General features: G+C 44.6%; 1 protein-coding gene across 3 annotated transcripts in view; it reads right to left on the reverse strand.

Annotated features, from left to right (window-relative positions):
- Window positions 1-12,675, reverse strand: part of LOC115374152 (low-density lipoprotein receptor class A domain-containing protein 4-like) — a 194,162-nt gene that overhangs the window by 22,244 nt on the left and 159,243 nt on the right. The gene's annotated exons all lie outside the window — the stretch shown is intronic.

Consider the following 12,675-nt stretch of genomic DNA (forward strand, 5'->3'; position numbering starts at 1 on the left):
AGAAGGGAAAAGGGTGCGAGACAGAGAGAGAGAGAGAGAGAGCGAGGTGCCAGACATGCTATGGGGACTCAGGGCAACAAGAGAACAAACAATTACAGCTCTGTCTCTTTTCTCTCCTCTCCCTCCCTTCCTCTTTTTCTTTCTATCCCTTCTTCCCCTCTCTCTCTCTCTCCACACAGAGGAATCACACAACCCATCTTTACCTCAGCACATAGGACTAAAAAGCAGGACTTGTATATGACGGCTACCTGAGAGCTGAGATACTTCAGATGGGCAAAATTCAGCTTTGCTTTTCTCGCGTGAGTTCAATGACTTGAGAAAAAAGTGCAGTTGATGACACCACGGGACACAACCGAAGCTGAATCACAGCCATGGTTGCAAGTGGTTTTGGTTGACGTCTTGTACTGAAACATCGTTTCCATTTTTATAATTGGCTGTTAACACTATCAATATCTTTTTGGGGGAATAGAGTCACTGGTCACAAACACCCAGCTGCTGTCAAAACCACTGCCGCTTCCAGTTGTGGCCCTGATGTGAAGTGCCATGGCTTTTCCATGAGTCTGCATAACATATGGCTTCCACAAGTTTTAAACTGTATCTCTTCCAATAGCTGTGATGGTAAGGAGTTTTCTCTTACCGTGGTGAAAAAAGCAACCACAGTTTTCCGGTTAACTGCCAATGGCATGTAATTTCTACCCTTTTTTCCATATATCTAAAATTGACTTTTGGCGCATAATATATATCGCTGGAACTGAACTTCCTAACGACTGAGATCCAGTGTCCACCTGGAGGTTTTGGGGTCTCTGAGCACGCTGGTCTTGGTCTCATGTCTTAACAACCTTTTGTTCTGAAGATATAAAACTTTGACACATATCTCTAATTAACTTTTGACCCATAAAACTTGCAGTGATGACAGTAATAAGCTCAACCCCGCAATAGGCATCACATAATCATGGTATTGTGGTAATACGGTTATTATCACAGCCCTAACCTTTCCTAGAAAGTTCAGATATGCTCTGAAGGGGTAACCAAGAGACCATCAAAGTGGTCACGGACACACAAGGACACATCTGGTTGCTTCAGCTTTTATCTACGGTGAAAATGAAAATGGTTTCTGTTCCTGTTAACCAATAATTTCATACATAAAATATGTGACATTAGGAAATGTACAGAGTGGTTACGTGTGCTGCTGCTGAGCAAAACTTGGGAGAAACTCAGCAGCCTTCGCCTATCAGCTGAGATCATCACTAATATGAGAATAGCGGGTCCACCTTAAAGGTCAGTCCACCTTAAGTGAGCCTGGTCATGTTAAGCTAACCCTTCATACAGAGTCTGAGGCAGCATTTTTTTTTTTTTTTTTACCCCAAAGCATTTTACCATTCTTCTAGCAAGGCAGAGGAGGCAGCCGCTCAGAATCACTTCAGTGGTCTACTGGGTTTTTCTGTGGAGAAGAACAGCAGAAAACCACTATCTAGTGAAATAAATGTGTGAAACAATAATATTCATATAGAGGGACTTATTTATAAAATCCCCTACTATTCTATGGAGATATAGAAAATGCCAGGCTTCTCCTGTCTGGAATATACCTCTTTAAATCCCATGGTATTCCAGGAATTCCAGATCAGGGTAAATGTTTAGATTAGATGAAGGCAGAAATTTGCAGACTCCTGCTTTAAGCTAATTGGCTTTTGCGTTATTGCATCAGGCAAAAGCCTTGGTCAGGCTGCGCCCATCTCTCTCCATCTGCCTCCCTCCTTTGGCTTTCCGTGCATTTTCATCGCCGCTAAATGTGTTTTTTGCATTCTGCCTCAATATAATAAGTTTGGTTATTGCTGATGCAGGTCGATACGATGAGGCTCAGTGCTGAGTCTGCAATACGGCCTCACTTTGCATCGGCCCCTGGAAAGGATGAGAAGAGCTGGATCCCTTCTATTCACATGAATATAACATGGACAGAGAAGACACAAATCGCAGGGCTTTGTGGTAAGATATCTTGAATTACTACATTACGAAGATTAATATAGTCATGTGAATACTGTGGTGCTGTAATATTTGTCAACAGCAGTGAAAAAAAAGAGGAGTGGTGTTTATGTATTCATCCACAGACACTGAGGTGGTGAACGCACGGCTGGTTCTACATGTCACCTCCTGAATGACACACACACACACACACACTCCTGCAGTCAGAGCTGGCCTGCAATCTCTCAGGTGTAGATGGTAGATGTGTGTGTGAGTGTGTGTGTGCGCGCGTACATTATCAGAGCCAGACAGACAGGATAGCGTCTAGACACCCCCCTCCTCCTCCCCTGCAATAAACCCAGACTGACTACTCTCTCTCTGAGTGATTGAACCAGACTGGAGGGTCAGACTGGGTCACAGTTAGAGAGAGTGTATGAGTGTGAGTGTCTGTGTGTGTGTGCGTGCATGCATGTGTGTGTGTGTGTGCACGGTTATGTTTGGAGTGTGAGCAGGGTCAGTCGGGGTCAGTGTGTATGTCTGTCCTGTGTGCATGCCCCAGCCTGTAGATGTTACTGTCAGAGGAATGCCTTGACTCTTTGCTGTAGCCCTCGTTCATCATGACAAACAATTAGAGCTGGGCAATGCATCAATATTATATCAATATTGCAAAATGACACTAGATATCGATTTAGATTCTGGATATTGTAATATGGTGATATGGCATAAAAGTGCTGCGTCTTCCTCGTTTTAAAAGCTGCATCACAGTAAGAGGATGCAATCTTCTGAATTTACCAGACTATTCTAGCTGTTCTGTTATCTGCCTCCACTTGTCTGGTCTCTTGTGTGTAAATATCTTATGAAAGCACCAACAGTCATCCCGATAATATCGATATCTAGGTATTCGATCAAGCATACTGTGATATTTGATTTTGTCAGCATCGCCAGCCCTACAAACAATGCTAACTGGTGTTTTTAGGGAAACCTCGAGAGAGAGAGAGAGGGACTTGCTCCAGGGTGTGAGAAAAACTGGTGAAGAGCAACAACAAAGTAGTCACAACTTCTATTTGAGACTAGCTTTGTCCTTAAAACTATCCAGTTTGTCCTCTGGTAGATGATCATTGTTACAATTTTAAAAGGAGAGTGGACAGTGCATTTCTCTATCTCTGGGCACCATGGTTTAGAGGCGTGTTATTACCAAATGGCTGTAACAAAGAAAGTGAAGGCAATCAGTCTGAACAGACAACAAAAGCCCAGATCCAAAAGCCCTGCTAGTAGCTCAACAAGCAAAACGAGAAGGACAACAAACGATGGAAACATTGTGGTGACAGTGAAGGGTACCGCAGGGGGGAGGGCGACAGACAATGTTGTTCGACAGACCATAATAACCTAGAGCAGATCGGGGAGGGAAGGGAGGGTACAGAGGGTGGTGTACTCTCTCCGTTGTAACCTGGGAGCGGGGCTTTGACAGTGACTGGCAACGACAGGCTCCGTTAGCCTCATCACTAACATGGCAACAACATCATCATCATCATCAGCAACAGTCAGAGGAGACAGACACGCGATAGCGGGCTGTTGTGACAGAATTAGGAGGGAGGGATATTAGCCAATGGCACACACACACACACACAGCCCACGGACATACACACAAATACAGGCGGATAGACAGACTGATAGACTTTACTGTACAGTGCATGCTTTCAAATCCTCTCAGTATGGTTTCATGCATAAACTGTTTGAGCGCTTGTTGATTCTGGAAAACTTACATCCTACTTTGGCAAAGCCGCCCCTGACGAACGGGCGTGCCAATAAAGTTATGAAATGGAACTGATAGACAACACATATGCACGCAAAATGAAATAAGCTACCACCAACATCATGATGAGCGCAGACGGCTACCAGAGCACACACACACACACACACACACCATCTCACTCTGCCTACACCTGTTAGCCAACGGCAAACCATCCATCCATCCCTCCACACACACAGATCTTTGTCATCTTCATAGAGGGGGCGGCAGTTACAAAAATTGTTCTGCAGTATTCATTTTTGCACGGGTCAATATCACTGCTGCAAAAGAATGAGCTATAATCAGAGTCACGCTGAGGGCTGGCGGGACCGAACGAGGGAGAATAGAAAAGAAAAGGAAAGACACAAGAAAAGAAAAGAAACAAGAAAAGGTGGGGTTGCGCTGGCATCGCACAGAGCCACCAGATAGCTGCCAGACTGGCACACAGGGAGAGAGACATAGAGACACAGACTCATAAAAAGATGAAAAGAATATGAGGCTGGAGAAGAGAACGGGGGAAAGAAAGGAAGGAAGAAAGAAAGGAAGGAAGGGAGACTGGACACAGAGAAGAGACAGGAACAACGATAAGAGAGGGGCAGAACACAGAGAGAGGGGAAGACAGAGCACAGAGAGAGAGAGACAGAGACAGAGGGAGAGCAAGGTAAAGGCAGACAGATGTTAAAGGCTGACAAACAACAAAGCGTGGCGTCTTGTGTCTCATCTCTGACTGAACAACAAAAAAGCAGCAGAGCGGCGGAAAAAAGAACAGAACAAAACAGAAACGACGAGAGGAGGAGGAGGAGGAGGAGGAGACGAGTGGGCTTTCGTCTGTCTGTCGGTCTGTTTGCTTCCTGGCACATGTTCATTTAACAGAAGAGGCAACCCACACACACACACACACACACACACACCTCACCCCCACAGGAGAGCCTGATTTACCATACAACTCTAAAGTGGGTTTTCAACATCAGCAGGGGTAGCAGACACCTCCCAGACGTAGGCTGCGTGCTGCATATGTGCTGCAAACTCTCTCTGGTTGGTGTTGTGATCACAGAAGACGCACAAAGTAGAGGGAATACTGTGGGTGGAAGGCAGGAAACTATGACTCTCAGGAGAAAATGAATGGGAGCTATGGGAAAAATCCAACCACTACCTGGCTGGTCCGTAAGGATTAGATCAGTGTCAGGCTGTCGGGCTGTGTGTTGGCACTGATTCAATTCCAATTTCAATTCTGCTCCATATCGATTCAGTCAGGGAGATTCCTGCTAAAATACCAACGCTGCAGCCTATACATTTCTTTGCTTTGTCAAACTGCTTTTGCTTTGTTTAAATCCAATTGCCTCTAGTCCTGCTCCTGCTCCAAAAGTAATTTTGTCAACTGAGTTTCCGTAGGCCAGTGGTTCAGTGGATGACATCTGCAGGACGGGAGGTGCACTACAAGCACTACATCAGTGGTATCAGCACTCCATTAGTCAAATCCTACGGATGACAACAAACACTAAGAACTAAATTTAATATGGGATACGTTCTATGTCTCAAAAAAGGAAGAGCTCACACTGTCAACCCATTGTTTTCCCATTTCCCACTGTTAGCAGCTGATTGATAATTACTAGTAGGTCCCTGTATTGGTTGTTAATTAATATGGATCACACCCACAGTGTCTCAAGGGAAGGCTGAAACATATACCATTAGTCAAATGCTGTGTAAATTTAGGTTTATATATGTGAGTGAGTAACTTGTTGATACTTTCTATATCTGCCCTGATCATAACTCATCCACATCTAAAAAGAAAGGAAAATACTGGGCAAACAGCTAAAATAACTGCATTGTGACAACACAGATCTGTTTGCCATTAAACAGGATCTCTGCGTCTAAGGAAAATAAATTTTAAAAAGCCTGAAATCCTGAGGAAATTACAATGAAAAATCACCTCCTTGTTTGGTGTGTAATTAGGCCCCGTCTGGTTGTAATATCTCATTTAAATCTGCTGCGCTTTTTCATCTCTGCCCTCAAATCATGACTGGTTTCCATTTTGGAAAAGATAGCTCCTCAACAGCAGCATATGCTTGCGTGGCATTTTATCCTGCTATGACTCACTGTCATACTCACTGTCTCTCCACCAAGCAATACATCTCTCTCCCCCTCTCTCTATTTTAGTCTGCGTATCCCTCTCTCTCTCTCATCATGCCTTTCTGTCGCTTCTATTCTTTCACTGCATCACACTCTTCCCTCTCTTCCTGTTTCATCATTTCTGTCTCTCTTCCCTCAGCTTCAGCATGCATATCCCTCTGTGTCATCACTTTCCAGCTATCCCACCTTCTCTCCTACCTTCTCTCCCTCCACCCCCTCTTTTTTTTTTTTTTTTTTTTTTGCTCCTCTCCCACTCCCTCCACGTCTCTGATGAAGGGGCGTAAACATGTCTTCCACATGCGGTCTCACTGTGCAGAGCCAACAGAGCAAAACAACCACGCTTAAGTTGCTCAATAGGCTTCACCAGATGACTAGCGCCTCCTCCCTCCTTCCCTCCCTCACTCTTTTCCCCCTTCGGGTTGAGATGCTTAACAACCATGAAGCAATGCCTGGCAGGCAGGATTAGGCAGGAGAGAGAGAGGGAGAGAAAGAGAGAGAAAGAGAGAGACAGCAAAAGGAAAGATAAAGACAGAGAGAGAGGGATAAAGAGAAGAGAGACAACAGAGAGGGAAGCAATGTCAGGGAGAAAGACAGCAAGGCAAAAAAAAGGGGAGGTGAGTGTGAGTGTGAGTGTGAGTGTGAGTGTGTGTGTGTGTGTGTGTGTGTGTGTGTGTGGGAGGCGATGGGGGGGTTATATCAAAAAACTTTTCTTTTTTCCTTGCAGTGGAACACTTGGCTGTGACCGCAGGCTGAACTTCGGTGCGGTGCAGAGCAACAGCTGCCAACAACAGAGAAAAATACAAAAAGGAGAAGAAGAAGAAGACGAAGCAGAAGAAGAAGAAGAAGAAGAAGAGGGAGAAGAGGAGGGGAAGCAAAAGGAGAAGAGGAAAAGAAGGGGAAAGGGAAGGGGAAAAGAGCAGGGAAGTTATTTTCTAAGTAGTGGCGATGGTGTTTAGGAGAGGGTCAGGCTGTTTTTGGCTTGCTAAGGGTGGGGGGGGGGGGTATAAATAGACCTGTAGCAAGGAAAGTAAGTGTGTGTGTGTGTGTGTTTGGAGGGGGGTTCAAATGAAGGAGAAGACAGTTGAGCAGAAAAGCAGCCTATGACTCACTGAAGAGGTAAAACTGAACAAAAGCCTGACCCAGACTGCGATAATGCCTCCAAAACAGCCTCCTTCCATGAACCACCACTGAAATGTCGATGCCTGGTTCTTGAGAATGTGATTATTATTTCTTCTTCTTCTTCCTCTCTTTTTGACCAAATCAAATTTCCTCTTCTCTCTCTCTCTCTCTCTCTGTGTGTGTGTGTGTGTGTGGAGCTGCTGCGTGTGCTTGGGGTTTGTTAGTGAGAAAGAAATGGCTTGATTGAGCTGAGGTACCAAAAGCAGAGTGTGTGCATGTGTCTGTTTTATGAAATCTTAATGAAAATTCTCTTTTACAGTTTATGTGGAGAGCGGTGGAGCCAGGCTGACTTCTTCCCGTCTTCCCTTCTTTTCATGTTTCTTTTCTTCTTGCCGCTTCCTTCGTCTATCACCTTCTTTCTTGCACTCACTCTCTCCCTCCCTCCCTCACTACCTTCTACCCTCCCACACCATCTTCCTTCTTCTTCTTCTTCTTCTTCTTCTTCTTCTTCTCCTTCTTCCTCTCCTTCTCGCTCAGTAGAAATACCTCTTGGGGAGTTCAGCTCAAGGCGAATTTGGAAGAATGAAAAGAAGCCGAGGTGAAACTCCTTTTTTTCTGATACAAAGACAGTCTGACGCACAAATATCAACCGCTGCACAACACCCGCCTCCACACACACACACACACACACACACACACTCACGTCTCCATACAGACACACTCACGTGTGCACATTTGTATTTACATCTTTTCAGTCCGACTTTCTGTGCTGACAGCGATGGCTTTTCTTTCTTTCAGGCCGCAGTCAGGTCAAGATCACTGTGAGTTTTGCTTTCCAGTAAATCCAATCCAGTAGATGGCATTGGAGAAATGTTTTTTATGTCTAATGTTTTTCCAATTGAGAGATTCATTTTAGGGAAAATTTGCACTTTCTAAGGCATAAATGGGCAGCATTTGAAAAGAGGCTCAACTGCGCTATATAACACTGCCGGCTAGGGAGCTGGAGTCACAGTCTGACTCTCTCTGCCTGCTCCTGCAGACAAAAAACAGCTGAGAGGGCATGTCTGTCTCTGTTTAGGGGGTGCACACACAGACACAGACACACACACACACACACGCACACACGCAGTGACGCACACCCCATGCTTGGGCTCCTAGACATTCAGGCAGACTAGCAGACATTCACTGTAGCAGCAATCACACATTAAACTGAGGGAAAGCAATTTGACTCTTGAAATGTGAATTTTCAACAGTCCCCTCACCCACCCACACACATATATAGATGCAATTCATCATGGGAAGCAAGTTTCTTATGAGAACCTATAAGCTCTTCCCATTAAGACTTATGTCTCATGCAAAATGGAAAATGTAATTGTTGCCAGAGAATGGCCCAGGGTGCTGCATGATTTGTGGGGAAACATGTTTGTAGTGATGATCATTATTATGAGCTAGAATATGTGTTTCGCTGCAGTGCAAATTTGGATTTTTCTCTATATTAAAAACAAGCCAACTAGGAAAAGTGGTTGGCGGTGACAAATTTCATAGTGCTTCTGTCTACATTTTGAGAATGGTGTTAAGAGCAGTAAGGCCTTCAACAGCCCAACTTTCTGCCAATCAAAACTGTTTGGAGAAAAACAATTTCTGGTCACATGACAGCATGGACATGGACAGTTGTTGATATGGCCTGTCACGAAGAAGACCGGCTCTGCCAGTGCAGACCTCGGTGTAGGTGATCCGCTGGGTTAATCTGGCTGACAGATGGGGCAGGCTGCGGGTAAGCAGGGGTAAGCAGGGGCCTTGTGTTGGGATAGCGCTGGGACGGCACTGGGCTGGGCCAGGCCGGATGCTGTGACTATGACCTATATTAATAATTCACACAGGATCTCCATGCTGCACAGAGCAGGACCCCTAATAATCATTAGCAACACTAGCCAGGAGCCACACTAGCTTCCAACAACAGAGCACGGAGATCACAGAAATAGGATGGATAGAGAGTGAACCTTTTGCCTCCTCTCTATTTTCACTCTGTCTAAATAAAGAATGAAAAAAATACCTTCCCACTCTCCTCTCCTTAAAACTACTCACATACTCACGTCAGTTTCACATAGGAATATAAATTTAGTAACCAGAACAGGATCTGGTAACTTTGTTCCAGAGGGTTTTTTTTCTTGGTTGAACTTTACAGTGACCCTGGACAGTATGAAATAATTCTATGACTGACTGAGTTTGTGCATAATTTATACACAACCTACTGCAGCCACACTGGCTTGTCAGAAAAAGGACCGAATTTCTGATGGATTTCTGCCAGTTGGGTTGCTTCATATGCCAACATGTTGGTTGACACAGAAGTACATGGATAAAACACGCCAAACCATATTTGCTGCTACTTTGTAGGATCAAATAAATGAGCCATACAGGATGAAAAATTAGAAAACCTACAGGCATCTCTATGCCAGGCTCTCTCCATTCTATCTTTGTTTTTGTATTCCTGTGATGATAAATAGTAAAACAGTGGGTGTTGGACACTTTGCTGTCTCAGTGTTCACCACTATTTTTTCCAAAACAAATGGATAAAAATGACTCCATCTGTTTAGAATAAGTTCAACTGGACTGAATTTGGATCCACTAAAATGGATCGAGATCTGACGGACAGGCATGTCATCACCCCTGGCTGGATGACAGACAGCTCTCACTGAAAAGTAAAAGGTGTAACATCACATGGGAGTAACACTGGATTGTAGATTTTAACATTTGCTATTTGTTTGAATTATCTGAAATTCCAAATGGCTAACCCAGCAACCGGAGAGCCATTTTCAACCCTTGTGTCATGTGTGATGTGTGTGTGAACTTGAGCGAGTTGGGGCACCCAGCACAAATGGCCAGTGGAACATTAGGCTAAGTCAAACACAGTCAGCTAAGTGATGCATTTGTCCTAGTGGCTCTTCAGCCTTCTGACTCTCACACATCAATTGGTTATTTCCATGACAACCAATTCCAGTTGGATCATTGACTAGTTACTGCCATGACAACATTATTCAAAGTTTGATGGCTGCTATCCGTTGCAGAATAATGGCTAGGGGAATCACAATTCTGCGGTTGAAATGTTACAATGGGCACAGTTAAAATGAATAGCGAGAGTAAACATACACGACTCCAGCCAACAGTTTATAATAACAGCTGAGGAGAACTTTGTGGGCGCAGTTGGCGCAGCACTGGAGACAAGAGATTAAACGCATGACAAAAAGCAGCACCCTAAATTTGACTAAAGCACATTTGGGATCCCAATCTGGCTTCATAGCGTCAGTTCCTGCTGTTTTGTGGACAGATGACTAGCAAAACCCCCGCGTGGGCTGCAACAACCAGAAATGTATCAGAGAGGCAGTTGGGGGATGCTCTTTGTCTTACTCATTCCTGAAAAAAAAAAAAACAAAATCAAAAAGTGCATCCCAAGCGTCTGGAAAGTTGACCACACAGACAAGACTGCAAATTCATTTTGACGCCACCACTTGATAACTTAGTTAGCAAGACAATGCCAATCCAAAACACTTTGCATAACAAGCGTCAGCTACATCTGTGGGTTTCCAATGAGAGGAGAGGAGAGAGAGAGAGACAGACAGAAGAGCCAATCTGAAATGTTGTGGTATGGTTGGGGGTTGGGAGTCACAGAGGCAGGCCAGACCAGACCAGACAGCCTGTATCTCCCTCTGACCCCCTGTCTGTGTCTGTGAGTGTATGTGTGTGTGTTTGTGTGTGTGTGTGTTTGAGTGTGTGTCCCCTCTCGCCAGCCAGACAATAGAGCAGGCCCTGTGCCTGATTGGGGTCAGCTGGTGGCTGCTGTGGGGAAGAGGGAGGGAGGAGGAGGAGGAAGAAGAGGAAGAGGTATGTGTGTGTGTGTTTGGGGGGGCGGGGGGGTGCAGCCAACCACTGTCTGACTTGTGTGTCTGGATGGGGAGGGAGAGGGGCCAAAAATCAGACAGCCCTCAGAATCACTAATGAAGAGCGAGGAGGGAGGGAGGGGGAGGAGGAGAAGCGGGAGGAAAAGAATATGGGCAACCAGAGGCTTTTTTTTTAACTCCCACACACATCCTTTGCTACTTGACTCCAGGCTGGGAGGTTAAACTGGGTTAAACTGTAAAAAAAAAAAAAAAAAAAATGAGAGAGAGAGAGATAGAGAAAAAAGAATTTAATAAATAATAAAAAATAACCCACAGACACCACTTTCTCACCACAGAATAATCGGTTACAAGAACATGGAGGCTGTGTGTGGTTTGGCAGGGTGCACGGTTAATGTAAAGACAATGTATCCAGTGTCTGTGCAGAGACTGTCCCACATAATGCTGCCTCCCCTGTGGATAGAAGATCCTTCATCATCTGGGTTACCTACACCTGTACGCAATACAGCGGTAGTACAGGCACACAGAAACCTGCTTTATGAGTTTAATATTTTATCTCAGAGTGAAGTCTTTTTGCATTTTCCCCGTAAGCTATGTCTTGCACACTGTGCCACTGTGTAATCAATCTATATGGCTGAAAAGACTGTTTTTTGTCTTTTCTATTCCGCGTTCAGTCCAGAGATCAGGGCAACGTGAAAGCAGCTAACATGCACACATGCTTTCTTCTCTCTCTGTCTTTCCCCACTCCTTCTTTCTATCTCTGGTGTAATCCTTGTAATTTCCTGTGATAAGGCCAGATCCAGAGCAAGGTCTTGTTAGAGAGCACCCTGGGGCCCAGCTGGCATGGTCTGTGGATTTACCCCCCTTTGACAGACTGGTGCCCGGGTGGCGAAGGGGCAGACACTACACTGCTCTGATAAAGGTACTGATAGTGTAGTCGAGGTGGTATGGGATAGAAGCCATCCATCTGTGATCACTGATCTGCAACTGAAATAAATGTCAAGAAGAAGAACAAGACACCTAAACCTCTATGAAGACTGTTGATCAAATACCTGGCCTGATTTCTAACCCCAAAATGATCCAGAAAAAAGTAATCACAAAAACAAGAAATCACAACAATTCTAACACCTTTTAAACTCAGTTTAAAACCTAAAATGCCAGTGGCATCTGCCTCTCTAAAATCTTTTGCTGCTTCTCGGACCCGGCACGGTTAAACACATTTTTGTGCACAGAGTAATAACCATTCTTCTACACGGTAGAATTTTCTAATTTCACTGCAATACCAGCACAATCAACTGTGGTGCTAAACTGCACTCAGAACAATGTGCCAAGCGTGCTCTGTCGAAGAAGAGGAGCTGCGGCTAACTGGAGGCTAGCTCCGATAGACAGACTGCAGAGAAATAATGAGGCGGTGGTCGGACTGAATCTGAATTTCTTTTGCACCAAAGTAACTTTGTGTATTTTAATCAATTATCTACTAAATTACATGACATGACCGAGTTCCCAAACTTACAACCAGTCAGTTTTCCAGGTCACAATGAAGGCTGTTTCCAACTTTGTAAATGTGGCAGCTCTTTTTTCAAAAGAGAATGAAAATGATACTTGAATCACAATGACTCAACCTGTTGTGTGTCCCCCGCCCCGCCTTTGCCTCATTTTGTGCCTTGAAAATCCCATATGTTGGTTACATCTATGAGAAATCAGCTGACCTGACTCAACTGGAAGTTTCTCTGTTGCTTCATGGAAAACAAAACTGGCTTGTGGTAGAGCTGGAAAGCCACAAGT

The sequence above is a fragment of the Myripristis murdjan genome, chromosome 16, assembly GCF_902150065.1.
Source record: "Myripristis murdjan chromosome 16, fMyrMur1.1, whole genome shotgun sequence".
In the NCBI taxonomy this organism is placed as follows: Eukaryota; Metazoa; Chordata; class Actinopteri; order Holocentriformes; family Holocentridae; genus Myripristis; species Myripristis murdjan.